The sequence below is a fragment of the Lissotriton helveticus genome, chromosome 4_1, assembly GCF_964261635.1.
Source record: "Lissotriton helveticus chromosome 4_1, aLisHel1.1, whole genome shotgun sequence".
In the NCBI taxonomy this organism is placed as follows: Eukaryota; Metazoa; Chordata; class Amphibia; order Caudata; family Salamandridae; genus Lissotriton; species Lissotriton helveticus.
In genome coordinates, this window is record NC_136063.1 from 1,378,717,108 (window position 1) to 1,378,743,748 (window position 26,641).

Consider the following 26,641-nt stretch of genomic DNA (forward strand, 5'->3'; position numbering starts at 1 on the left):
ACACCCTAACTCTATTCTTCATCATTGTAATGCATGTAGTAAACACAAGCATTACGCATACCCACATGGATTAATTAATTGTACATTGCAAACTTGGGCTCAGATTTACTAAGATTTTGCATCAGGGTTGCGCCAGTTATTTCACGTATCCCCGACATAAAATCAATTTTGAGTTTTACAAACTCATTCAAATCCCAATTTATTTTGCTTGTCGTGGTTTTATAATAAACTAGCTTACCCGTCGCGCGTTGCTGCAATCTTTGAAGAAAGGAAATTCAAGGAAACTCGTTATGATAACATTCAATTTATATTGTGTCATTTTTATTGAAACTTATTCATTTTAATATGGAAAACATTTTAAAGTGTCGTTTTAATTCTATTTATTTATTTGAGTGCTTGTGGATACACGATTTTTTGTTTTTCCGCTTGGTGCGTACATCAGTATTCGAAAGATTATGAGGGCCCTGGGGGCCGATATTAAAAAAAAAATGTATGCCAGAAACCTTCGCGGGAGTGTACTCAACAACTTCCCAAAGTTTCCTGGTGATCGGATGAATGGTGTTTTAATTCTATTTATTTATTCGAGTGCTGGTCGTTACACGATTTTTAGTTTTTCCGTCTGGTGCGTACATCAGTATTCGAAAGATTATGTGGGCCCTGGGGGGCCGATATTTAAAAAAAAACGTATGCAAGAAACCTTTGCGGGAGTGTACTCAACAACATCTCAAAGTTTCATGGCGTTTTTTTGTTTTTCCGTCTTGTGCGTACATCAGTATTCGAAAGATTATGAGGGCCCTGGGGGGCCGATATTTTAAAAGAAATGTATGCCCAACATACTCAACAACTTCCCAAAGTTTCATGGCAATCGGATGAATGGTGTTTTAATTCTATTTATTTATTTGAGTGCTTGTGGATACACGATTTGTTGTTTTTCCGTCTGGTGCGTACATCAGTATTCGAAAGATTATGAGGGCCAAGGGGGGCCGATATTTAAAAAACAATTATGCCAGAAACCTTCGCAGGAGTGTACTCAGCAACTTCTGTGGTGTAGTAGTGCATAAAGGACAAACAGACAGACAGACAGACAAACAGACATACATTCGTTAAAAAAAATGTATGCCAGAAACCTTAGGGGGAGTGTACTCAACAACTTCCCAAAGTTTCATGGCGATCGGATGAATGGTGTAGTAATGCATAAAGGACAAACAGACAGACATACATTCATTTTTATATATATAGATAAAAGTAGCTCTATTATGCCCATAGCGCTGCCTTACCTTACCTTGCGTAGGCTAGGAATTAGATAGGCAGTGCGTGGGCGCTCCCATGCATCTGCCTGTGTATGTTGATGCAAACCCATATTTACAAAGACTTGTAATCATGGGTTTGTGTCAAAATTGTGTACTTACCTGAAGCTCGCTTAACAAGAAGAAATACCTTTATTCCTCTTCATTATTTCTTTTTTGCATGTGTTCTGCATTCTGCACCACACATAGTAAGAGGAAAGAGCCTCAAAGGATAGTTTGTATGCAGAAAGGTATCCCTTCATGCACAAAAACTATATAGACGTCAGTGCTGGCACACTTGTACCATGCACAAGGGTGCCTGTGTTGGCAGGGTATGCTCAGACGTGAGTCCCTTGCTCACCTTGCCACTGGATTCAAGCAAGCCTGGCTGAAGACGGCTGAAATGGCCAGAAACCGGTCCTGGGAAGCTTGTTTCCTGTCCAGGGAATTCATGGCTTGGCAGTTCGGGCTGGACTGTTCCCATGAGGCACAGGGTCAGACTGATTTGCATATGGCCATGTCTGAACTGGGGTGGCGGAGTGGGCTAAAGAACGGTGAGGGATTAAACCCAGATCTGTTGACTGGGTTTGAGTGTTTGATTGGTTCAGATGCTCCGTCCATCACCACCCGCCTTTTGTACCACTTTATTCGCCATAAGTTGGCAGGGTATGCTCAGACGTGAGTCCCTTGCTCACTTTGCCACTGTATTCAAGCAAGCCTGGCTGAAGACGGCTAAAATGCCAGAAACCGGTCCTAGGAAGCTTGCTTCTAGTTCAGGGAGGGCATGGCTGGCAGTTCGTGCTGGACTGTTCTCATGAGGCACAGGGTCAGACTGATTTGCATATGGTCATGTCTGAACTGGGTTGGCAGAGTGGGCTAGACGGTGATGGAATAAACCCAGATCTGTTGACTGGGTGTGTGTGTGTTTGATTGGTTCAGATGCTCCGTCCATCACCACCCCCCTTTTGTACCGCTGTTTTGGTGCTAGGGTATTAGCACTAGGAGAGGGCAGAACTGCATCATATCTTTGAAAATATAGTGTTTTTCTGCTCTCTTTCACACAAAACAGAGCAGCAACGTCATTTGCTGTGCTGCGTTGCGTGAAAGCATAGTAAATATACCCATTGGTTAAAACCTACAAAGTGTTGCATTTCTGAGCATACCCAAAAACTTGGTAATGCACTTTTCACTCATATTTGAGCCCCTATCATACACCCAAATCTATAATAAGTAGGGCACACAGTAGAGGAAAATGCACAAGTTGGTTTACTTTTTTACAATGGGTGCAGGAAGAAGTAAGTTTCAGAGAGAAAAAAAGTAACCTGAGAAAAACATAATTACAGTATTACTAACTGAACACAAACATAACATCCTTGTACATAGTGGATTCAAAGGGATAATGAAGTATATACATCAACACTGTACGCCGATTTCTGCCTCTATAAGTTATCATAATAAATGCTCAAAACATAAAGCATGCATACTTTATGTGTATAGGATTCACAGCTTCTAGGTCTTACTGGGTTTTAAAATCACACTTATCATGTCTTCATCTCATGATCGCGTGGCTACTTCCTCTCGAGAAAATATCTTTCACTAATCTAGCAACAACTGGAAGTATCTTATCCTCCAAAATAATGTGCGACTCATTACGGAAGCCATCGGGAACTGATGCCTTGCCCTTTTTAAATTTTCTTGATGCTGCCCTCACCTCCTCATGACTTATCTCCTGATTTAAGGCAGTTTTCAAATCAGACCCAAGCTTTGGGAGTGATATCTTCCTTAATCAGTGTTCTGTTTGACCTCTTGACACCTCTAACTCCTCAGTATACAATTCTTGGTAAAAGTTAACAAAGGCATGTTCCATATCTCGCTCATCAGTACACCATCTCCCTGTACTCTTATCTTCTTTCCCCCTAATCAAGCTTCATGTATGGACCACCTTTGTTTTTCAGGCTAGGACCTTTCTGCACCCTACCCCATACAAAAAGTAAGATTATTTTCTGACTTCCTATTTCTTACGACGAACTTCCTCCATATATTCCCTTTTATATACTTCCCCACCTTCAACTATGGGTCCTGAGTAGCTCTTAATATATTTGATCTAATGCGCAGTGAGAGATTATCTGTCTTCCAACTACTCGATTTCAGAGCTGCTGACAAATCTGCTCTTTAAGGGAGTATGTCTTAAAGTTATCCAGAATTTTCCTTTCATTCTTCTTAATCCGATTCCTCCTAAACAGGTGTTGATGCATTCTCTGTACATCAACAGCAAGGTCATTAGGGTCGAAAGATGGAATAGACTTTTTGACCAAATTAATCACAAACCATCTCAAATCATCTCCTTCAACCCCTTCTGGGATATTTAACAGCCACAAATTGTTATGCCTAGGGTTGTTCTCCAAAGCCTCCAATTTCTCTTGAATCTCCATCTCGCATGTTTTAGTATCCAAATCTCCTCACCGTTAACATCAACTTTACCCCTGAATTCCTCCAGTGAGTGTTCCAAGGCATTCATCCTTTGCATTATCAAATCTATTTTCGCTTACAAAGCCTCACAGGTGCCCTAAATGCCCTTTTGTTTAGATTACACATTTGAATGTGACCTCTTCCATTGGTTTAGTCAACATCACCTCAATCTCACCCTGTGCTGTCAGGGGTTTGTGCACACCAACCTTACCACTATGATTTTGAGCTCCTCTTTCATGATCAAACTCTAAGCACTCCTCTACCAGTGCCTGAAATATGTTTTCTCCATGAACTCCTACTGTAATCTCTTCAGTACTTCCAGCATTCTGCATTCTATCTCACCCTGCCTCCATGTTATGTCTACACTGATGCCTATTGTTCAGATGTACTTGTGGGTGAACTGATTGTTTGTATACCTCCTTTGTGGACCGAACCCTGGAGAAACATCTGGGAGAGGGGGTGATTTTACTACCGTATAGGAATTGTGAATGCCCCACCTCCCCAGAAGTTATTCGAATTGTTTTGTTTTCACTTTCACCATGATGGTGTGCAAATAGAGCCGGGCTGGCTCTGAGGTTTGAATAGCATTAGAAGTACTAATGCTAGTAGCAGTGATACTGACAGTTAGAGGCTCAGTAGTTGGCACTAACATTTCATTTTCTCCCAGCCTCCTTGAACTACCCACTGGGTTCACCAAGCTCTCCTGCTTTATTGGGGGTGATTCCAAATCTTTGTCATAGCTGCCTCTTGTTATGGACCTGGCCATCTGAGGTGTTCCTCTACCCCCTTTAGAAAGTGTTCTTGCCACAAATGCATCCACATGCAGCTGCTTGCCGCACCCTAGAGGGGGATCTGAGCTGAGGCCTGATGGTCTCTGCGAAGTCCTACTGCTGCCTCCCTGCACTCAACCACGCTGTCACATGCCTCCTGAGGGATCTCTGCCATACTTCCACACCAATTGCCCTGTATATACGAACACCCTCAGGCATCTCCTCCAGGTCCACATTTACAGGCAAGTCCTTCTCTCCCATATTCTGTCTCCTGCTTCCTAACTACAAAGAACTAGAGGAGAGATCCTGGCCGGCTCCTCCAGCTAGCCACCATGTGCCCCCAAGCTGCTAGTACCCATACATTTTGACTTACCAATCTCTTTGCTAAACTGTGATAAAATCTACACACAAATGTTAGCAAAGAGATTGTACAAAGTGATCGGAGGTCTAATGCACATGGTCCAAAAGGGTTTCATTAGGGCACAGCAGTTACACAAGCTAATACTTTTTTTTTTCAATTTAAAAAAGTTTTATATAGCGTTGGCTAGACCCGGAGGTATCAGAGCGCTTTACATGAGCATCAGATCATAGTTACAGGTTGCATCGTTACAAAGATTACACAGTTCTTAGAGCATGGCAACATAGTTAAATGTAGGGTTGAGATAAACAATAAGCACAAATACGTAAGGGGAACAGCAGGCAAGGTGAGAGATTCAGGGGAGGGGAGGTTGGAGCAGGGGAAGTAGACAAATAATGAAGGCGGTAAAGAGGAGGGGAGGGTGAGAGATACAGCATGGGGAGAGGACGGTAGACGAGTCAAGGCAACGTCCAAAGTCCAGTAAGCTGTGATCCCAGGGGAAGTGGTATCACTTCCCTATCTCTGTTGTGAGAGGCTCCCTTTAGGCAGTGGACTCTCTCAGAGGGGTCTCTGAGACTCCAAGGCCTACACACTGGATCCTTCCCCAAAAAGGGGAGAGGGAGTGCTTTGGCAAGGGGTGCCATACCATACCTCAAGTGTGAGTGGCTCCCTTGGCGCAGTGGACTCACTCAGCGGGTTCGCTGAGACTCCAGAGTATAAATATTGGATCTTTCCCCGACAAGGGGAGGAGCTGTGCTTAGTTAAAGGGCACACAGGACAGGGGGGTAGGCTGAGTAGCAGGCAAGGGGAGATATTCAGGGGAGAGGGAATAGGAGCTAGGGAAGAGGCAATAAGGAGAGACGAAAAGAAGTCTGCCTAAAGACTGACTGGGTAGGTGAGGACCAAGGAGGGAATCCACGGCCCATGTCCCCTATAACTAAACCAAGTAGCTCCATCGGGCATCAGACAAAATAGTTCAGTCTCAATACATTGAGAGAGGAGGGAAGGAGGACATAAATAGAGGGAGGATGCGGTAGGAGACGACAGGAGAGACGAAAGGAAGTGCAACAATGTGGTTCAACAATATACCAGAAAAAGATCAACAAGTAAACAATATATCAAACAATCAGAATACATTAGGGGAGGAGAGAGAGGAGAGAGAGAGTAGTGGGGGGTAGGGGAGGAGGAAAAGTGAGGATAAGGGAAGAGACAACCGTAGAGACGAAAGAAAGTCTGTCTAAAGACCGACTGGGTAGGTGACGACCAAGGAGGGGATCCACGGCCCATCTCCCCTGTAGCTAAACCAGGTAGCTCCATCGGGCATCAGACAAAATAGTTTGGTCTCAATACATTGAGAGAGGAGGAAAGGTGAGACATAAATAGAGGGAGGATGTGGAAACATAAATAGAGGGAGGATGCGGGAGGAGACGACAGGGGAGACGAAAGGAAGAGCAACAATGTGGTTCAACAATATACCAGAAAAAGAACAACAAGTAAACATTAAATCAAACAGTTGGCAATACATATGGGAAGGAGAGAAAGTAGTAGGGGGTAGGGGAGGAGAGAGCGTGAGGATAAGGGAAGAGCGCATTGAGGCAGGGGTAGTGATCGATCTTCAAGTTCAACTCATTGCCAGTGTGAACATCTGTAGCTTGCGAATACGCAGACGGTTCCAGCATCTGCAGTAGTTTGGGCACAGGTGGCAGCTGTTCGCTCAAGGATACCTGCCTTTTGATTTTCGGCCCTTTTTAGACAGCCAGATTCCTACTTGGCAGCATTAGAGCAAGAATATCTGTGTAGATAGAGATTGAGACAGTCCAAGATGGCCACCTCCTTGGAATGGACATTATATCCATCAGAGTAGCCTTGTGTCTATTTCCATTAATCGGGCTGTGTAGAAGAAGTCTTATTTCAATTTCTGTGTCTGGTGGGAGCAGTGGATATGGCAACAGTATGGAAAATATCATTAGTTGTCTTAACATTTGATGCTGCTAAGGATTTTGATAGAGTGAGCTGCATGTAATTATATACAGTATTCAAGCACAATGATCTGGGTGAGAAACTTTCCAGAGAAATCCATTTGATAAACAGAGAACCTGTGGCGCGAATTGCGTTAAATGGGAGGCTGACAGACAGATTAAAATGGGAAGAGGTTCCTGGCTGGGGTGCGCACAGGGCTGGACTGGCCCTAGGGGGCACCGGGCATTTCCTGGGTGGGCCGCCAGGGTGGGGGCTGGTTTTAGGCCCCTGGTGGTGCATTTTTGTTACCGGGGCCAGCAATATTGGCCCCCTTTAACAGAACCATCCGAAACCAGACCTAGCAAAGAATTCGGCTGCACCCCCCTCTTTCCACCCAGGGGGGGCCAGCCGAGCAGTTTGCCAGGGCCGGTTTTGGTTCCCAGTCCGGCCCTGGGTACACGCTGTCGCCATTGTTATCTAACCTCTATATAGAGCCATTGGCAAAAAGAATGAGGGAGAACCCAGGCACTGTGCCTTTTGTATGCAATGCATGGGAGAAGAAGGTTGCATTATACTCAAATGACCTGAAGGCATATACTTTAAATCTGCCAGGCTCGTACCCCATTACATAGCAGATCATGGAGAAATTTGGTGAGGTTTCTGGCTATCTGGTATAAATTAACCCTGGCCGTAGTTCGCGAAGTAGCGCTACGCGAACTACGCGAAGTGCACTTCGCACTACGAGAACCTGGCCTAGCACTACGCGAGCTGCGTAGTAGCATGTTCGCATTGTGCAAGATGCGTTTTCAATGATTGCACAGTGCGGACAAGCATCCAGCACTGTGCAAGCATTGAAAACGGCATCTTGCACAGTGTGAGCTGTAGTTTTCTGCTGCTCGAGTAGATTATTACTCGAGCGGCAGCTTTCTCAACGCGAACAGGTAGTTTCTCATTGAGAGCGGTCGCGAGCATGCGCAACCACTCACAATGAGAAACCTGACCTCCCCGCGTTGAGAATTTCGCCGGGATGTCATTTTGCTTGCTCGCGGTCGCGAACATGACGTTCAGGACCGCGAACAAGCAAAAAATGACCGCTGCACTACGCTACGCTGCACTACGCATGCTCGCACTGTGCTACGTGCAGCTCGCATAGTGCGAAGTCGCGAAAACTTCGCAAACTCCACGAGCGTAGCGCAGTGCTTCGCCCAGGGTTAGTATAAATGCCAAAAACAGAGATTATTTTTTAGAAAATCCCTTTTGACAGCCTCTTATTAAAGAGAGAGATAAGGTATCTTGGTGTATAAGTAGTGCAAGAGGTGTACAGGATGGCACTTTAATAAAACTATAATGAAGACTAAAACACTGTTAAAAACATGGATGAGTCTTCAGTGAACAATTTTAGGGCGATCCATCATTATAAAGGATGTTGGTACTACCCAAGTTTTCCTTTTTTTATGCAATACCATTATCATTTAAAACTGAGTGCAGGGGCAGTGAGTAGATTTATCTGGGCATCTAGTGGGGTTAGAATCTAATGGAAAAGGCTTCAAATGAGAATGGAGGAGAGAGGCATAGTAGCCACAGATTTCCAGATTTACTGAAGTGCCTTCCAGCTGAAGAATGTCAGAAGCTTGTTATTGGATGCAGATCAATCACAGATAGGTCTTATTCTTTGAGCAATGCTAAAACATCTGCAACAGGAGGACAGGCATTTTTCATACAAGTTTGGAGATATCAAATTTCTCAAAAATATTAAGCTCAAAACTTTGAGCACAACGATTAGACTTTTTGTACAAAGTAGATGAATGTTATGGATACCATATTACAGTGAATATTTGTCACCATTTGGAACTCACCTGGAATGCTGGAGAGTCTGAAGGACTGCTTAGCAACATTTCTGTGGGACGCAGGAATAAATAATGGGTGGGGACAACTCAGCCAGGAAGGAAGGGTGCTATTCTGGGACGTTATGTCACTGATAACCGGGGATGGTCTGTCCAGATTTAAGTACAATCAGTTGGCTAGCTGGGCATGTGGAATCAATATTAAAGGTTGGCAGGCTTGATAGGAAATGCCTATCATTGGAAACAGTCGGGATGTGGCTGACTTATACCATTGGTGGGAGAGGCGGAATTTGGTAAGGACAGTTAAGGAGGTTTGGGAGTGTCTGATGATAAAGACCTACTGACCAACCCAGGGAAGGTACCAGGACTATTATGTCTAAGCAATAGATGTTGGAGAAGGTCTTGCTCAGGTTGAAGCATACCTGTTGGATCATAGTGATTAACGATTCCTCAGGAGGGCAATTGCTGCCTGTTGCAAAATGAGGACAAAACAAGGCATACTTTCTTTCGGAGTACAAAGAAGATGTGTTTTAATGGTCATTATTAAACAATGCAGGTGTTTAGTTGAAAATTACATGCTGTCTATTTTCCACACTTAACTCTACACTTTTTGCCAGGCCATGAACCTAAAGTATTTGCGGGAGTCTGCTCTGCGCCGCTTGAGGTCCCGGTCGAGAGGGAGGTTGTGGGACCGGTCACAGAGTCTTCACCACCATTCGTCATTGAAGGCTTCATCTTCGGGTAAGTCGAAGCACAAAATGAAGGCGAAGAAGCATCGTCGCTCTTCGCGTTCTCCTCGTCCGTCGGCCGACGTGACGCGGGAAGCGGATAGTGGTCGGCCTGTGGCTCCATCTGCGGAGCCAGCAGGGTCGGCTCTGAGCTTCCCACCTTTTTCGGTAGTCAGAGCAACCCCTGCCCAATTTCGTAGCTTTTACGAAGCCCTCCACTCCATCTTTGGGCGGCCGCACTCCGTTGACCTGCCTTCAGGCCCCGCGGACTCGGTTGGGAGCTCTAGGCCTTTGATCCCGGCAGCTCCAGCCCCGGTGCCGAGGGGCCCCAAAGGATCCAAGCCTGGATCTGGATCGGCGCAGTTCGACCTTACGGTACCTCCTCCGGCTCCAAATCTGATGTCGACACCTCCACCACCTCCAATGCCGGTTGTGTCCCCAGCCGGTGTCGAGCCCGGCCTCCACCTTGACGTGGACATGGAGCCAGACTGATGTTGCCTGACACCGGGTCCCATTCGATGGGTACTTTTGTGCCCCTGTTATATCCTGGGGTTCCCTATCACCCTGAGTGGCAACCAGGTGAGGATGAGGAGGACTGGGAGGGTCTGTGGACCCTCATGCAGACCAGTTGGACAAACCAGACTGGAGAGAAGCGTTGGCTGATGCCAGTGGTCTGGACACCTCACCAGACCCTGGTATGCTTTCTTCCCTTACAGTGACTATGGATGAGGGTGCATCTTAAGCAGTGGTGTTGCGTAGGGCGGCTGATGCCTTAAACCTCGAGCTTCCTACAGCTTCCTACAGTGGCAGTCAGGACTAACCTCCTGACCGAGGTGCTTTGGAGCCCCTGCTGCAGTTCAATAAGGCCCTCATGGACATCCTTCTAGGCACCTGGACCAAGCTCAGTACATGGGCTCCTGTGGATAGGATGATTGCCCGACGCCACCGCTCGGCCCTGGGCCACCCCATTTTCCTCTCCCACACCCCTAACCCTGAGAGCTTGGTGGTCCAATCCTCTACATCCAAGGGTGCATTCCCTACTGCTCCCCCAGATAGGGAATCCAAAAAGCTGGACCATCTTGGGAAGAAGATATTTTCTTCCGCCAACTTGGGACTGTGGTCGGTGAACACTGCATGTCTGTTGGGCCGATACACCCACTCTGTGAGGGACTCAGTTGCGCAGGTGCTGCCACAGTGCCCGGAGGAGGCCTGGGCCACTCTCTCCCGTGCCGTTGCTGAGGGTAGAGATTTAGCTAAGTTCACCATTTGGTGTGGGCTGGACACAACGACTCGCTAGGCAGGATGATTTCCACGTCGGTAGCCCTGTGATGTTACACCTGGATGAGATCCACTGGCTTTTCAGGCGCTGTCCAATCCACTCTTTGGGAAATGGATGTTTGGCAACAAAGCAGACAGCGCACACGAGTGCCAGGGCTACGGTCAGATCCTTAGGCCTCGCTACCACCCAGCCTGTGCAGTCTGCTTTTTGCCCCTTTTGTGGCTACGGAAGGGGCGCCCCACCATGTTCTGACAAAGGCCACAGACCTGCGCAACCTGTTCAGCGTCTGCCAGGCCCGGGACATGGGATCCGGCATCGTGGGTCAGGGGGCCAGCGGGTGGGCCAGTCCGTGAGTGACCCCTCTGCAGCAGCCTCCAAACCTTCCTAGTCAGACCCCCAGGGCCACCAATTGCCAGTGGGCCGCAGGAATCGCCATCACCTCCCCCACTGGCAAAACATCACGTTGGACAGGTGGGTTTTGCAGATAGTCTGAAGGGGCTACTCCCTCCCCTTCGAGACTACCTCTCTATCCATGCCACGTCAATACCATTGCATGTCGGAGGATCACTTGGCCCTTCTCCACCTGGAAGTTGTGTCTCTCTCCGATCGGGAATAGCCATCAAAACGCGTCGATGCTACCTCTGTGCAATCAAGAGAACAAATCTACCCTGTAGACAAAATTAATACGGGCCCAGGGTTTGATTCTGAGTATTGTTTAGGTTCTCAGATGTGCAATTTTGAATGACCAATTATTATGTCTTTGTATGTTTCTCCCCTTTTTCTTAAAAATGTTCACTGTTATTTTTATGATACTTGTGTTGAAGAATAATGCTTTGTAAAACTATGTATTTTTAATCAAGTTTGTGTAAATATTGGTGTAATTGAAACTGTGTAAATTTACATTGTGGGCACACTCTGTTCTGTTGCTGTTTTTAATGTGATAACCTGTGAATAAGACCTTCGGTCTTTTTTTATATATAAAAAAAGAATAAACTTTTTTAAGAATGGAATTTGTGTGTGAGTATACAACAGTGTGCAGGGCATACTATGCATATGGGTATCTTTTCCATGACTATAGAGTGTATTGAAATGAAGTAAATTCTCCAAGGGATAGTCTAATTGTTTACTGTATAAGTATCCTAATCCCCTGGTGTTCAAAGGGGTCTCTCTCTGATCTTTAACCAGTCTTCCCTCAACCCTGGAGCCTGGCTAGTAGCGCTGGACTTGCAGGCTGCCTATTTCCACATTCCCGTCCAGCCAGCCCACAGGCATTACCTATGGTTCTCGGTGGGCCACGAGCACTTTCAGTTTACTGTGCTCCCTTTTGGCCTTACCACCACCCCTTGGGCGTTCACGAAAGGGATGGCGGTGGTCGCAGCTCATTGGTGCAGATCAGGGGTTCCAGTATTCCCCTAACTTGACGACTGGCTGTTGAAGCCGGCCTCGCCCCAGGTTGTCCTCTCCCACCTCCAGACTACAATGGACATCTGCATTCAATGGGGTTCTCCATCAATGTGCCAAAGTCACACCTGAGGACCTTAAAAGCTTCTCTTCATCAGAGCGGTTCTGGACACAACACAGTTTCGAGCAGCGAGTCCGGGATATTTGGGCTATGATTCCAATCTTTCAGCCTTTATCCCGGGTGTCGGTCACATTGACCCTGCGGCTGCTGGGCCTCATGGCCTCCTGCATCTGGCTGGTGGATCATTCCAGGTGGCATATGCAGGCTCTGCAGTGGGACCTGAAGTTCCAGTGGGCACAGCATCATAAATCGGAAAGATTCTTCTGATGCTGTGGTTAAGGACTTCCTTTCAGGTGCCTAGTTTTGTGCTACAGTGTTCAGTGTCTTTCATGGCTCTGCGCTTCTGGTGTGGAATGTTGTGTAAAGAACTGACGTCAGCGCACAAGGGCAGCATCTAAGTAGATACCACGATGCCATTGCGGCGACCACAATGCCAAAGACGGATGCAGAGTCGCCCGACGCCACCTATCAATGCCCAGGGGTACTGCTATGAAAAATGTTCTCCCAATCCAGTCAGACTCCTGGGGGTAATTCTAAGGTATGGAATCTGTAACTGATATATGTATCTTACAGAGATATAATTACGGAAGGTAAGTAACTTGTTTGTTTCTACTACACAATGCTTAAATGCAGTGGGGCGACGCTCCTCCACCATAGCGGAGGAGCCACCACTGGTTTGGTTTTATTTCAGGAAAAAATTGTCTTTGTCACTGAGAACTGTAGTCACTCAGTCTGCCTTCGGTTAGTGCCCTTCCGTTTCTGATGCTTGGCTACAGTTTTAAGACCTTGTTAGAGTTTCTTGCTGCTCAAATGGGTCTAATTTTTTTGTATTAATCGGTTTACCTCGTCTTCATTACTTAATATTGCTCGCTAGAAAGTGTCACTCATAGTCATTAAAATGTCACTCATAATTACATTGAAAATGTGAAAATGTCACACATAGGCAATCTGAAACCTTGGCAGCTATGAGCCAGTGATCTGGCTTGGGCTTTAAGTATCTCACCCTCCTCTAGTGAGCTGCCGCATCAGATCTAGGTTCAACCTCGTATAAAAGCATTGGGCCCTTCCACCAAATATTGTAGTCCAGATGCCACTCAACCCACCATTTAAAGAACGTGGCCTCTGTCTTCTAGGATGGCTATCCTAGTGGCCAATACTTATCCAAAAACAATCGCCATAGACAGTTTATGCAAAAAGATAAACAGGCGCTTCAAAGTGGACATATGACGAAAAGCCAACTGCCTCCGAATCTCCTTTTTTTTTTTTAAGTTCAAGAAAATTTTATTTGAGAATAATAAGAGAGAAAACCAACTGCCTCCGAATCTCCTAATTAAGTAAATACATTAAACATAACAGTGACAGATTACTACATGAATATTGTAAAGTGGAAATTTACTTGTTGAAGTTTATGGTTAACGGATTGTTTAATTTTAAAGAATGTAATTTAAGCATATACGTGGACAGAAGTTCATTACCAGGACTAAACGGTATGAGCCAGAACAATCATTTAAGGCAGACATAATTTGTCGAGAAATACCTCACGGCACAAAAAGTGCTTTAAAGTCAAAAGTCTACAATTTGGCGTTTGGTGCTTCTTAACCAAGCCTCTCAATAAATTGTCGGGTTTTGCCTTTTTTTTCTTCTACTTTTGTAAGCACGTTATTTTTCTCCGGTAGCCGTGCAATTACCAATCGTGCTCCCACCGAGAGTCACTTAACGAGAAATGATTTTCTGACCAATTTAATGGCGTAAAAAATCCATTAGAAAAGGTTATGAAGCACTTTACATTTGAGACGGTGTAAAACATGGTTGCAAATGTTGTCTGCACTTCACTCTCTATTTTGAATGGAAGTGTGTGTGGAAATACCAGGGGCGCGTATATACATTATCAGGATTAGAAGTTAAAAGAACAGCACAAGATAATGGCAGTGCAAGCCTCACAATCAAAGAAGGAAATGTTAGGGAATCAGAGAAAATACAAACCCTTCCACTGGCTCCCGTTTTATCGTAGTATTTGTATTGAATAATTTCAAGTGACATATGAAAGTGAAGTATAAATCAAAACACATTACTATGAGTCTTTTGTGGGTACTGGAACATAAGTAACACATATTAAGTAACGGCTCTTCAGCTGAGGAGAACAACACCAACTTGCAAAATCAGACCGCAGGAGAAAGGCATTATGCAATCGACTTAGTCAATCGTGTGCAACATTAGCTTAGAAAAGCGATTATAAATGTCATATTTTCGGATGATTTAGTGGAAAGTTCATTAAAATGGAACCTCCTATGAGAGATGTTACTTACAACTTAAATGCTTACTAATATTTGTGTTTAAAAACGTGACAATTCCCGTACAGCTCAAAGGATGAAGGGGGCATATTATCAAGAACGGTGTTAAAATTATCGCCGATTTCGCACCAGAACATGGACTTCTATTGGAATTCTGAAGGGCATATTATCAAGCCTATTTTCGCCGCTTTAGCAGTAGTTTTCTGCAGCTAAACCGGCGATAATTTTTAACGCCGTTCTTGATCATAAGCTCGAAGGTGCCATATTCTTGGCCCTAGTTACAGTTCTGAAAAAGGTTTTCTTTCCTGAAAATTAAAAAAAAATGGGTAGGTTCTACCAAGAAAAGTGAAATCTGTTCTATTCTGTTATGCATCACTAGGCCGCAAAATACCTTGAAACCAGTGCTTAATTTGTGCTGGTGATTTTTGGTGCTCAGCACTGGCCCTTAGTTGTCAACACTGGGACTTATGGAAGTCCCCAACATGGTGGCACTGTTTATCTGATTTTGAAATGAGTACAACAACATTGTTTATAAATTCAAAATACATTAAATATGACTGATATTTGCTGCCCAATCCATTCTTATACCTTTGGGGTCCTGAATTAGTATGAAATGTTACACTTGTAGGAGTGTGATTGGTATTAGTTGTGTTGGTACTGTCATTGGTAGCACTGGCAGGGGCAATGGGTAGTGCAAGCTGTAGTGGCCTCCTAACGAGGGCCCTTATTGTTTTACAAATCAAGCACTTATTGAAACAGCTCTGTCGCAAGGTCCCCTGGTGTTTATACTGTGCAGCTCCACCCCAATTTAGAGGCCTTGTTGAGACTTGGTTTCCATTAGTCTTAGCCTGGCTTTATACTGTGCGCGTTTGTGCTGCTGACTCTTGCACATGAAAGTAAGGAGTACATGGTCGATTGAGATGGGCTTTGGAATGAGCATGTTCAGTCTGCAATGCTTTAGAGCAGTGGTTCTTTATCTTTTGACTTCTGTGGCCCTCCACTTAATCAGTACTGGATTCCAAGGGACCGCCTACTGAGTCACTATTGGAATCCGGGGACCTCCCACTCAGTCATTATTGGCATCAGGTGACCCTGGCCTAAGCAATTTCGATGATTTGATCTGAAAAACAATACACACAATTACAGAAATCATCATTCCTCAAAATAATTTTAATTCAGAAATATGAAACATTATGTATACTTTCAGTTTAATAGGGAAGTTGGAGCTTTTCTGAATTCAGTTGAGGCCACCCATTGTCCACGCTATATTCTGTTTGATGCTCTTGCACTGCTCCCATGAATCAATCTGAGGATACCAAGTTACTTTTTCGCTTCCAATTTCAAGTTCTTCACATTTACAGAACATTTTAAAATGTTAACATTTACATTGTGCTTCTTTAGTAACTACACTTTATCAATTTGTTAATATAATTTTATTTTCTAAGCAGTCGCAAACCCTGAGTAGTTGTCAACTAGGGACCCTTGGTGCCAAGGGTCCCTAGTTGACAGGTTAAGAACCATTCTAGTGCGCATTAAATTCTAGCAAAGCAGGTGCATGCCAGCTTTGCTCCCACAAACATTTTCTTTGAGGATTAGTGTAAAAATGTTGTTTATTGTTTATTGTCAGTAACATGGTAACATGTGTCTAGCTTTTCTTTATAGATCTTTCTACAGTAAGCTTTAGCGATTAGGCAAACCCTCATACCAGCCGCACACAGCAGACAATGTGCAAATATGTATTTATGCATGCACACAAAGAATGAGGGTTTGTGTCATGCCTCTTCAGCCATTGGCCTATTTAGGTGAGTTCTTTGAAGGCTTTGGCTCAATGGACCGCTTACATTACAGATAAGACTGCAGCCCAGCAGGCTGCAGCTTTAGGTGCTACCACCACTCCTCCTCCTGTGACGCAGGGAGCCCAGCCCCACCCCCTGGCTTCAGCTGCAAGCTGAATACAAAAACCAAAGTGATAATAACCAACTTTATTATCATTTTCTTTTTTGCATTCAGCTTGCAGCTGAAGCAGTGAGGCGACGCTCCAACGCCTTAGCGGTGGAGCAGCCACTGAACTGTTTACATTGTTTCCTTTACAGCAAGTTTATGTTAGCAATGAGTCAAAAAGCAGTTCATGTCCTTCTTTGCCGCTGTTCCTTGTGTAAGTTGGCCCACACATGCACACTTATGTTAAATATAAGGTATTGGGGAACTGGCTCACCAGCAGGAGCAGTACAGGCCCCCTGTGGGCATGTTGCAAAGGCTAGCATGCTGAAACTGGATTCATGCTTAGCAACGCACTCAGACGTCGGAATTACAAAATATGGAACAATTATCAATCCATTGTAGTTTTCACCTGAAAAATTGTGGGAGGTCAAACATACCGAAATGTTTCGGGTAAAGGCCTGGGAAAATGGCAAAACATGCAGAATTTAGTGCATTAAAAACCAGTTCCACATGTTATGCCTTGTTTTCCTGTAACATACTCGGAATAGGAGGCATTTACCACACAAAAATGACTCTCACCTTGGGTTAATGGTATTTACCATATGTGGCAAATACCCCACCCTATTCTGACTAACATGTAATGAGTGCCAAAGTGTCTCGGTAATCACAAAAAGGCGACTTTGGTGACTACAAAGGAAGGGACTGCTTGTGCCACATATTTTTTGCCCTTCTGCAGTATGGGACCCTGCCCTCCATGTTTGTTTGCCACCCTGTCCTATGTGTGGATTAAGCCGAGTGACACCCAAGGTGCCTCGAAGGCATGAATAAGATCATGCTGGGAGTGCAGGACACAGATATTAGTGGGAGTATGCGTAAAATCACTGTAAGCAAGATTCATCCCATCAATTCAGCTCCACTCTGATTTACAGGACCTGGAATTAGCTGACAGTTACCTATAGATTTAATCAGAAGACACCTGTATAATTAAAAGACAGTTACCTGTAAATATTGAACACATTAATGGTTAACTTGTGAGACAATATCCACAAGACACCTGTAGAATTAGAAGACCGTTACCTGTTAATAATGAACACATTAATGGTTAACTTGTGAGACAATATCCACAAGACACCTGTAGAATTAGAAGACAGTTACCTGTATATATTGAACACATGCATGGTTAACTTGTGAGTCAATATTCATTCACATGGTATCTAACTCGGAACTTACTTATGTTACATAGATCTCACACAAATTCTGCATCTGTATCATTTTTGGAATGAAGAGCTGGTCCTTCTCCGCAATCTATCTTCAACATTTCTCCTTTTATTTGTAACTGTGCCCCTTCACTCATGCCCCCTCTAACTTAGAACTGATTCGCTGTGTGTTGCAGCTACATACACTAGGCCCCTCGGGATTTAACTTATTTCTTGAATAGTATAAGAAAGAGCTAAATTAGATTCCAATTAATTCATATTGATTGAATTTAGGAAACTGATTACTTATTTAAAAAAATGAAAATATATGGTCCCATTTACTTTTGCATATATTTGTTCAGGGTGCCTAAATGTGCGGACCTGTGTGTTTCTGCATGCTCTCTTTATTTCTTTGTCAATGTGATAGTTATCAACCACAGGGGCAGCCCTGAAAACCTGAACCAGGTGCAAACAATACTAGAATCCTAACAAGGGTTCAGGTTGACACAATACAGACATCATATATTAATCAAAGCATTAACAAAACAGAAACCTAAAAAGAAACAAAGATATTCTGATATAAAGAATATTAAAAGTATAAAGAAAAGAAAGAAAGTACCCATGTATAAGTATATACAATTCATAGGAAGTTTATTAACAAGGATAAATAATTCAATCCTAAAATATATAGGACAATGGCGCTCAACACAGTACACAAATAGCAAAATAAACAATACAGTGTGTAGTCAAACAAGTGGCTGAGGAGAAGATTTATACAAAAATAAGAAGTTCAGGACAGAATTGAAATAACACAAAGCACACATTGCGCCCTCTTCAATTTCGGCCACATATGTCAAGTCAACCTCTATACCCTGTCCATGTTCAATTTTCATCAGTATTTTCCATGTCTGTTCGGCTTGCTTCTATGTCAGTTATTTTTATATAATAATCATGTATCTTGCCTATGCCCCTGCACTTGTGCATGCTACCTGTGCTGCTAGATCTCAGTGTCTGTACGTTTTCATTGTGCCTCTTTACCCCTATGCCTGGTCATATTCATAGTGTGTTTGTGTACCTGCACCAACGTCTGTGCATGATTAGAAGGTCTCTGTTTGGGGCGTGGCTTGGAGCCCGAGGAGCATGGCGGCTTCTGGTTAGCGCTCCGCTACAGCTGTTGGAACTTGCGCTTCCTTGGTGAGCCTCGCCATTTCCATCGCTAAATTCTCCTGTCGGAAGGTGGTGAGCATGTTTTTGGCTCTCCTCCGACGTGGTTGAGGCTTTCCTTGTTTCTTTTTACTGCGAAATAGGTCTGGTCGCTGCTCTTCTACGGTCGCGACCACCATTTTGTTTTTCAGCGAGGCTCCGTGATGCAGTTTGCCTTTTTTCTCTATGATGCCTTTTTCTCCAACTGGATGGCCTAGCATGCCCCTTTCATGAATGTTTCTTCCAATGGGCATTTTCCTTGGCGTTCTGCTCAAATTACCGAACTTGGTCGCATTTCTATGAATGTAGCTTTCCTGTCATGAATACTTGGCGGCCATTTTAGGTCTCTTCACGACTTTTCTCTCACTTGTTCCTGGACCATGTTCTTTGGTTTCTGAAGTTAGCATTTCCACGTAACTGAAGTCGGCATTGCCACGTAACTCAACCTACCTCGTCAGCTTTTTCAGCTTTTACCAGTGCCGTGAATTTTCAGCCCGTATCTCTGCTCACGACTTGCATTTTGTATGGGTAGGATCGGGCAGCGCCTATTATCTACTGCGCCAAAGCGCATTCTACTTGAAAACTCTAAGGTTTTTTCGGAGTTTGCTAAATTCGAGGCTTCCCAACTGGTTCCTGTTCAGGAAGTTCACTCCACAATGGAATCTGCTGCAGCAGCCTCCGGTAAAGCTACTTCTAAACGGCTAAAGAAGGACCCCCCTTCTCCACCCAAACCGCTATCCTCTGTTTCTGTGGAACTGCTACTAGCGGAGATCCGGGCTCTTCGTCCATTCATGGAGGAAACAAACAACAAACTACAATTGCTTACAGATAATTAGTCGCAAATGGAGGCACGGGTCTCGTCAGTGGAACAAAGTGTTTCCTCCTTACAAGAGTCTGCCATTAAGACTTCGCACTTATCCTCACAGGTTTTGTCTCTTCAAAGACAGGTGGAGGAACTTGAAAACCACAATCGGCGCAATAATTTGCGCCTCTACGGCCTGGCGGAAGGTTGTGAGGGGTCTGACCCTATTAATTTTTTCAAATCCTTCCTACCGAAGCTATTACATCTCCCAGAAGGTACTTTGCTTAATATCCAACGTGCGCACAGACTTGGCAGACCTCCGTCCTCATCGTCACCTTCTTCAAAACCGAGGGGAGTCAATATGTATTTTTTAGAATACACGGACCTCCCGAAGGTTCTTTCTGCAGCTAAAGCCTTCCCTAGACTCACTTGGTCTGGCTCTTCCCTCTTTTTTGCGCAGGACTACGCCAAAGCCACGGCAGCTCGACGCAAGGCCTTCCTGGATATGAAACCTGATTTTCGATCCATTGGAGCCAGATACGGTCTCTTCCATCCCTGTCTTTTTGAGGTCACTTTTAACAACAAGACTACGACCTACGATGATCCAGTCCGCCTCCGCAGCTTTCTGAACTCTTGCAGAGCACCTGCTATGGATCTCTCTGAATCTTCCTCTTCCTTTCCTCCTTGAATCTACTGGCTTTACTTTTCCCTTTCACCACTATTTCTCCTGTTACGTTCTTTCTGACTGATCTGCCTCCCTTTTCCTGTCATGCTCTTCTAACATTTTTGCTGTTCTTTCTGCCTATTTTTCTCCCCTTTTCCCGCCTTCTTTATTCCGTTACTTTGCAGATTTATTGTTGTTTCATGTTGGTACTGTTGACTTAGACCTCGTTGGTTCTCTCATTGTTCACTGTTTCATCTGCTAATGTATTTATTTCCTCTTATTTTTCGCAGACTTATTACCTCGTTCCGTGTGTTCCTTCGGTTGTGCGTCTCGCTGACCTTGGAGGTCACGCCTGTTCGATGTGGCTCCACCCCTCCTTCCCTTTGTTCCCATTTTTGTTCCTGATCCTCTTCAATTACCTACCCCAGTTTGTAGGTATGTTTTCCTTTTTATTGATCTTCGTCCTTCTTCACGTATTCATCTCCAATCCTTCCTTTCTTTCACCTCATTCCTCTTCCTTATCAGGTGTCATTCTTTGTTCCTTTTCTTCTATTTCTCTATTGTTACACTTGCTTGATCATCTCCTATCTTGTAACCTTGATATGTTTCCCTCTCTCTTCTCTACAATTTTCTCCCTCTTTTTTCAATTTACAGTGCGCTCTTTTGCCTATTTATTTTTCTTTCTCATTGTGGTATCTTTCCAATATTCATCCTTACTCATTTTAGTCTTTAACTTCCTAATGTCTAACCCGTTTTGTATCTTTGTTTATGATTGCTATCTGTTTTATTATGGTTGATGTCTGTCAAGCTTGTTACTTGGAACGTTAAAGGTCTCCACTCTCCTATCAAGAGACAAAGAATTTTAACCCACCTTGCTAAATTGAATGTAGATTTTGCTTTTTTACAAGAAACCCATTCATCTCAAGATGAATCTGTCAAACTTAAAAGGGGTTGGGTGGGTGAAGTTTTTTATGCCCCTGGGGATGGGAAACGAAATGGTGTGGTCATTTTATGTCGCAAATCCCTTTCTTTTTCTTTAATTGATACAGAATTTGATCCCGATGGTAGATGGGTTCAAGTTAAACTGTCCTTAAGGGGTGTTCCACTGTCTCTTTTAAATGTATAAGCTCCCACAGGTGGTGATCCCACCTTTTGGCACACAATGGCCTCTTCTGTTACCAAATACTTAGATGATAACTTCATCCGGGCTGGGGATTGTAACCAACCTCTTGATCCCTTTTTAGACAGACACTCCAAAGCCCCTTTTGTCCCTAACAAGCCACACACGCTTTTCACCCAGGCTGTGTCGCAGCACAAGCTTGTTGATGCCTGGCGTTTATGCAACCCCACTACTAAGGAGTTTACCTTTTATTCCCGCTCCCATCATTCGCAATCCCGGATTGATTATATTTTTGTTTCTCATCACATTTCCCAAACCCTTACTAATGCAGAAATTGGTCCCATTTTGCTATCCGACCACGCTCCTGTCTCTATTAATATTGATATTCTACCTAAATCGATAGGGCCCAAACGTTGGCGCTTCAATAATTCCCTTCTCTTGGATCCAAAATGTAATGCTTCCTTCTCCGATTTTCCAACCAAATTTTTTGAGCTCAATGATTCCCCTGACATCCCCAAACACACTATTTGGGACGCTTTCAAGGCCGCGGCAAGAGATTTCATAATTAGCTTTGTTGCTAAGAAACGGAAACTTGCCGGTAAATATACTGGGGACCTTATTCGCAATATCAAGAGGCTGGAACACTCCTATTATACCTCTCATTCACAAAACAGTCTGACTGCCCTTGTTGATGCTAACATTAAATTTAATAAGCAGTCCACAGAAGATGCTTCTCTTTATCTGTTGAAATCCAGTGCAAAATTTTATGAGGGCAAAAATAAAGCAGGGATAATTTTGGATAATTACCTAAAAGTTAAACATAATAAGTTAAACATTGAAGCTATTTTTGATAATGATTCTGTCCTCAAACATAAAGATGATGACATTTTATCTGAATTCTCTCGTTTTTATGCTAAACTTTATTCTTCTGATACTAACCCTACTGCTCTTTCCCTGTCCAATTTTTTCTCTGACATTCGCACACCCCACACCTTTCCCCTTGACCTAACTTCTTTGGAATCTGACATTTCCCAGCATGAACTACTCACAGCCCTACAACATCTTAAGAAAGACAAAGCACCTGGACCAGATGGTTTTACGGTTGAATTTTACTTCCAATTTTCCAAATTGCTTTTACCTAAGTTGCACTACCTTATAGATTCTTTTGTCACCTTGGGTAGCTCCTCTGGCACTTTCTCTGACACCTATATATCTGTCTCATTCCAAAAGATGGGAAAGACACAAGACATTGCAAAAATTACAGGCCCATATCTTTGATTAACATTGTTTACAAGTTATTTGCCAAAGCACTTGCTGCGAGGTTAGATCCTTTTTTACCAGATTTACTCGGCCCAGAACAATCTGGCTTTGTCAAAGGACGTGTTATTTCTGAGGACACTAGACTTTTATTTAATGTTTTATCCAAATCTCCACGTATCCAAGATTCCTTGGCAGCAATTGCTTTGGACGCTGAAAAAGCGTTCGATAGGGTCGAATGGTCATATCTTTTTCACACACTCAAATGGTTTGGTATCGGTCCCAGATTTATTTCCTTCCTTTACTCTAACCCTCGTGCTGCAGTTTGCGCCAATGGTTTAATTTCTTCCTTTTTTAATTTAGCCAGAGGAGTTCGTCAAGGTTGCCCCCTGTCCCCGTTTCTCTTCAACTTAGCTCTAGAGCCCTTCCTTTCTAAACTTCGTCAAAATCCAAACATACTTGGTTTTCAGACTCCTCAGTGTCACATCAAATTCGCTGCTTATGCAGACGACATTTTACTTTTCATGTCAAACCCTACTGTTTCCATGCCTGCTTTTCTCAAGGAAGTCCATAATTACTTTTTGATTTCTGGTTATAAATTGAATATTGACAAATGCTAAATTTTACCCTTAACAAAATTCACTTTTAAACCTGACTTTGCTGCTTCCAATTTCACTTGGAGTCCCTCTCATATTAAATACCTAGGTTTACATTTTACTCCCCACATCTCTGATACGTTTCCCTTTGTCTTAATAAATGTATCCAAAAACTTACAGATTTAACCTCCAAATGGCACCCCTTTTATCTGTCCTAGTGGGGTCGCTTTGACACCATTAGGATGATGTTGTCCCCCATTGTTCTCTATACCATTTCTAACATCCCAGTTCATATCCCTGCAAAATTGTTTAGGAAAATCAACTCAATCTTTTCTACTTTTCTTTGGAGTAATAAAAAACCCAGAATGTCTATTCTTAGATTAATTTGTCCCAAGTCAGAGGGCGGTGTTAATTTTCCAGACTTCTCCACATACCATAAGGCTTTCCTTTTGCGGCAAGCTTCTTTCTGGCTCTGCGACCCGGATGACATCTCTCCTTTATGGGTGTCGCTTGAGCGCCTTTCCCTTTCTCCTTTCTCCTTTGCTAAATACCTATCTTTCTCACGCAAGCCACCCATTTTATCTACCCCTATAATTAAATTCACTACTAGGTTGCTCTTATCCTCCATCCCTGATCCTCCGGCTACACTCCATGAGTTTCTCAACTCCACTATTTGGCATATTAAATATCTCTTAATAAACAACAAACCCTTTTATTGGAACTCCTGGAGACAGAAAGGTTTAATTTGGGTTTCTCAGCTCTTTTCTAATTCCACCTTCCTATCCTTCCCGGCTCTTAGCCGTTCTTTCAACCTGCCTGTCTCCTTTGCCCGCAAATATTCCTTGCTTCATGAGGTGGTAATGGCACACCATACTCACTTCGCACAGCTCCCAACCCATCCTCTCCCTTCTACCCCCGTCTCACAACTTCACTCCTTTTTACACACTACCTCCAAAGCATCTACTATTTACAAACATTTTCATGATGTAGAACCCATCAGGCCGAAGTCCAAGGTAGAAGAACAATGGGAGTCTGATTTTGTCATCTCGTGGCCCATATCCCTTTGGGATAAAATTTGGACCAAACTTCGTAAATCATCCAGGGCAGCAAACATAACCCAAACTCTCTTTTTCATATACAATCGACTGCTCTTTACTCCACATACTTTAAGCAAGCAGTTTTCCAATGTTCCAGACGTTTGTTGGTCTTGCTCTGCCCCACAAGCTACTTTCTTTCACATGTTATTTTCTTGCAAGATTCTTCATGCTTTTTGGTTACAAATTTGGTCCCAAATCAATGCAATTTCTCATACTCATATCCCCTTTTCTTTCACCAACATTTTTTTAGGAAGTATTTCTCCATGTTGGGACGATGTTGAGCTTAATGTTAAGATGGTCGACTTATCAATTGCTGTTGCTTTCCAACAAATCACAGCTAATTGGAAGAACTTTTCAAACATTTCTTTTAGGGCATGGTGGTATAATGTATGCCATAACCATAGATTGGATACTGCTTTTGTATTTCCTATCCATTTAGCAATAAATCGTTTGGACCTTTGGCTTCCTACCACTTTATATCTTGATGTATGTGCTAAATGATCATTTCAACTGTGTCCCACTCAGCAGGAAGTTGCTAAGCCTCCTTGATTGACCTTAACTTTCCTTTTTTCTTTATTAATTGCTGTACTACATTTTCCCTATTAATTGCTGTATTTGAATTTTTAGGACTCACCAGTTCTTTCTTTTTTCTTTGGAGTCTTTTGTAATGATTACTTTATTGCACTGCCTCGTTTGATTGTAACTATTTCTCTTTTGTACTGTTTTTCCCATTGTACTGACACCTTTTATTTGATCAATAAACTTTTTTCTGAACTCAAAAGAAGGTCTCTGTTTCCTAGGACTGTGTATGTTCAGTTATCCATTTGACAAACCTTTGTTAGATCAGCATAACTTGTTCTGTGTCCCATCACAGGTACATGTTTACTGTGCCTATACACCCCTATGTCTGTGTTCTGAATGTCACAATGGCCACTGCTCCAGTGTATTTATATGCTCATTGAACCTCTCTGTCTGTGCCCGTGTCTATGCATGCTTAGTGTACCTCTGAGTCCACCCCTATGTCTGCGCTACTCATCCCTCGCCCTCTCTCTGTGCATGCTTAGAGTACCTCTTTACCCATTATGCATTCTAGGTTTGACTCTTTGTCCGCTTGTGTTGCTGTGCATGCTTAGTGTGTTTCTTTTCTCGCCCGTCTCTCTGCATATTTAGTGTGATTCTTTTTGTGACCCTGTCTATCCACACTCACAGTGCCTATATGTTCATCTCCCTATACCTGTGCATCTTCAGTGTCACTATGTTCATGTTCTGTATCAGCATACTTAGTGTTCTTCTTTGTCTATCTGTCCATGCCTCTGCCCTGCATCCACAGTGCACCATCTCTGCTCACAATCACTACACCCGCTCAATTCACATAAAGGGAATCTACTTGTCACGCTGTCTTTGCAAATCGTCCCTGTATACATAATGCATCTTAAACAAACTTCTCCTATGCCCAGAGTGTATACTTTGTGCCCAACTCTGTACAGCCAGAGTGCATCCACTGCAATGCTGTCACAGTGCACCATCTTTGCACACACTTGCTGCACCCACTCAATGCACATAAAGTGAATCCTCTCCCCATACTGTCTTTGCACATTATCCCTGCACACACAATGCATCCTTACACCTGTGCCCACAGAGTACCATCTCTGCAGACCCTCTTTTAACCCACTTCCTGCAGACATAGTGAATCCCACACTCCCATTGCCTGCACCCACAGTGCTTCTTCCACTCTATATACTCAATATTTGGCGGATCTTGCACTGATACACACCGTCTTTTGAGAAGTGCTTTTGCACAGTAGCAAAGTGTTTTGGGACACAGTAAAAAAGATCTGACTGAGAGAAGCCCACCTAATCCCCTTTTAACCTGCAATATAACTGACTATGGTTGGGTCAAACATTTTAGTTCCATCTATCAAGTGGTGGAAGACAAGCCATGAAAGACTTATTGAGGATTAGGTTGGGTAATACAACTCCTGTGCAAATCATTCAGTCAGAAGTAGACGATGTGACAAGACAAAGCCTGGGTGGTAAAGCTCCAGGGTCGGATGGGGTACCCTTGGACCATGCCACATCAATCTTTGGGGGCCCCAGTCTCACTAGCTTATTTAACAACTCTTTGAGCCATAAAATCCGGAGGTCCTAGGCACTTTCGATCATCAATCCCATCTTTTAGAATGGAGATCGTAATTTGTCAAAACATTACCACCTGTTCTCCCGCATTGATAGCACAGTAAAGATTTTGGGCTGGGTGGTT